This window comes from Halyomorpha halys, unplaced genomic scaffold (genome assembly GCF_000696795.3).
Source record: "Halyomorpha halys isolate HHAL.00 unplaced genomic scaffold, Hhal_1.1 Scaffold581.1, whole genome shotgun sequence".
NCBI lineage: Eukaryota > Metazoa > Arthropoda > Insecta > Hemiptera > Pentatomidae > Halyomorpha > Halyomorpha halys.
The window spans coordinates 176,696-179,909 of NW_027112981.1; the positions used below are offsets into that span (position 1 = coordinate 176,696).

Here is a 3,214-nt window from a genome sequence, read left to right on the forward strand (position 1 = left end):
TTTACCTTCGTAGGAATAGTAGTTTTCATGATATTTGCTAAAAAAATTGATTTACAGTTTTTCGGACAATAAGATTGATCTATGGGAAACCATAGGACGTACAGATGTCCACCAACACTCACATTAAAGCTAGTTAAATTTATTACAAAATAGTTTATAACGTTTATCTTTGTAGGAGTAGTTTTTATGATATTGGACAAAATAAATTCAAAACGTTTCTTGTTTTTCACATAAAATGTTTGATTTTTGAAAACATATAACTCTAGATCTATAACACGCCAATTCCAGCACTCCAAATAAAGGAAATTTAATTTACTATAAAGTAGTTTATGACATTTATCTTCGTAGGGGTAGAAGTTTTTATGATATTCGTATATGAATATAAATTTGGCAAATAAAAATGTGTCCGAACAACTATAAATCAATTTATTTCAGCAAATATGAAAAATGAAGGAATAGTAGCCTACGAAGATAAACATCATAAACCACTTTATAGCCCATTAAACTAGCTTTAATTTTAGTGCTAATAGACATCTATACGTCTAATAGTTTCTGAGATATAGATTTTCAAAATCAAATTACTAACTACTGATTTTTTAGTACGTTCTGTACAACATTTTAATGAAATTTTTCTTTTTTAATAGCTATATCTAGAAACTATAGATCGTAAATAGCTCTATTAGGGCTTATATTTTAGCAAATTTACTCTACTTTAAACGATTTTCACTTAGATTTTCTATTGTTGTTAGTAGTTTCAAGGATATGAAACTTTTTTTTTTTTTTCATACTCCGAATGAAAAATTAATTAATTTTAACGTTTTGAAACAGCCGCCATTTTTTAATTCGCCCTACGTATACTAGGCAAACTTATCAATTTTCATTAGTAATTATACATAGTTTTCATTAAATTAATCAAAAATTGGGATAAGATAACTGCCTTTTTTCTCCTCTTAGGTTCTTGTACTATTAGTTTTACAAACGGTGACGAAACGTTTATATATTATTATATTTGATATATTTTGACCGAATTTCCTAATGGTATGATTTATTTTATTTTTATAATTACATAAATTTTGAGATTCTCGGGATTTTTTTAATTTGTATATCACTTTAACTTTCTGAGCAGTAGTATAGCATAGCATGGTAAAATTATCAATGGATTATTAACAAGAAAATTTGAATTAAAAATTAAAACTCGGAATAGTTCATATTTAAATTTCAAGTAAATAAAAAAAAAAGTAATAAAAATATTCATTGGAGGTGCTGGGATTTGAACCCAGGACTTTCAGCATGCGAAGCAGACACTCTACCACTGAGTTACACCCCCTACGAACATTAATAGAAATAACAGGTTTAAATAGTATTTTATTCTTACTAATAGTTACTAAAACTAAGCAAAATAGAGCTATAAATATTAAAGATAATTTAAATGAAAACCTTATAATCGCATTACAAATAATTTTCATTTTAACTATCTATGTAACTAATTAAATTATTGGGAGAAAATGTAAAATTGTTAAATATTACAAAATGGCTGGGAGGAATGGGAAAATCGGTTTCATAATCCCCAGGACACTGTTAGGAGTTAGGAGTATGTAGGGATATCTGTATTTGCATTAGCTCACCCCGCTTAAATCCTCTGGCTCTCTTAGGAATAAATGAACTGGAATTCGATAGCCAAGGTTCTAAGCAGAACAATAACAAAAATTGTAATTTTTTTATAAGTACAAATTAATATTGAAAAATAAACTAATTGTTAGCAAACTTTTGATAGGTACACAATATGGGACAAAAAATGAACCAATTTTCAACAAAACTTTTAGAGGTATAAATTAATATTTAAATAAAAAACTGATTCTTCATTTAATAGGTACAAATTAATATTAGAAAATAAAAAAGAATCATATTATTCCCAACAAACTTTTGATAGGTACAAATTAATATTGGAAAATAAAATAAAAAATATCATCTGATTGTCAAAAAACTTATGATAAATACAAATTAATAAAAAAATAAATCAATTTCCAACAATCTTTTGATAGGTACAAATTAATATTGGTAAATAAATTAATTGTTAGCAAACTTTGGATAGGTAAAAATTAATATTAACAAATAAAACAATTGTCAACAAACTTTTGATAAGTACAAAAATTTTTTTTTTAAAACTAATTGTCAACCAACATTAATATTGGAAAATAAAATTATCACATAATTGTCAACATACTTATTAGTATTAGTATAATATTAGGAAATAAACTGATTGTCAATAAACTATTGGTAGGCAAAGTAATATTAAAAATAAACAAATTGTCAACAAACTTTTGATAGGCACATAGTAATATTAATATTTAAATAAAAATCTGATTCTTCATTTAAAGGTACAAATTAGTACTAGAAAATAAAAAATTGTCATCAAACTTTTGAAAAATACAAATTAATAAAAAAATAAATCAATCTCCAACAAACTTTTGATAGGTACAAATAAATATAGGAAAATTAAAAAATAAATCAATTTCCAATAAACTTTTAATAGGTACAAATTAATATTGGAAAATGAAAAAATGAGCTAATTCTCCATTTGATAGGTACGAATTAATATTGAAAAATGAACTAATTGTCAACAAACTTTTTGATAAATACACATTAATAAAAAAAATGAACTAATAGCCATCAAAGGTTTGTTAGGTACAAATTAATAAATAATACAAATTATTACTAAAAAATAAACCAATCGCCAACAAACTTTTGATTAGTACAAATTAATAATAGGAAATAAACTAGTTGTCAACAAACTATTAATAGGCACAAAGTAATAATGAAAAATAAACCAATGGTCAACAAATTTTTGATAAGTACAAATTAATATTGAAAAAAAAAAACAATTGCCAATTTGTACTTTTGGTAAGTACAAAATATTTTTTTTAAAAACTAATTGTCAACCAACATTAATAATGGAAAATAAAATAATCACCTAATTGTCAACAAACTTCTGATAGATACAAATCAATATTAGGAAATAAACTAATTGTCAAAAAACTATTTCTAGGCACAAAATAATGTTGAAAAATAAACTTTCGATACAAATTAATATTGGAAAATGAAAAAATAAGCTAATTCTCCATTTGATAAATAAGGTTCTCCAGGTAGAAATTAATATTGATAAATAAACTAATTGTCAACAAACTTTTTATAAATACAAATTATTAAAAAAATG

General features: G+C 24.1%; 1 non-coding gene across 1 annotated transcript; it reads right to left on the reverse strand.

Moving 5' to 3' along the window:
• Nucleotides 1-1,255: 1,255 nt before the first annotated feature.
• TRNAA-CGC (transfer RNA alanine (anticodon CGC)) lies at nt 1,256-1,327 on the reverse strand. The gene has a single exon. It is a non-coding gene; the product is annotated as a tRNA-Ala (tRNA).
• Nucleotides 1,328-3,214: the final 1,887 nt, after the last annotated feature.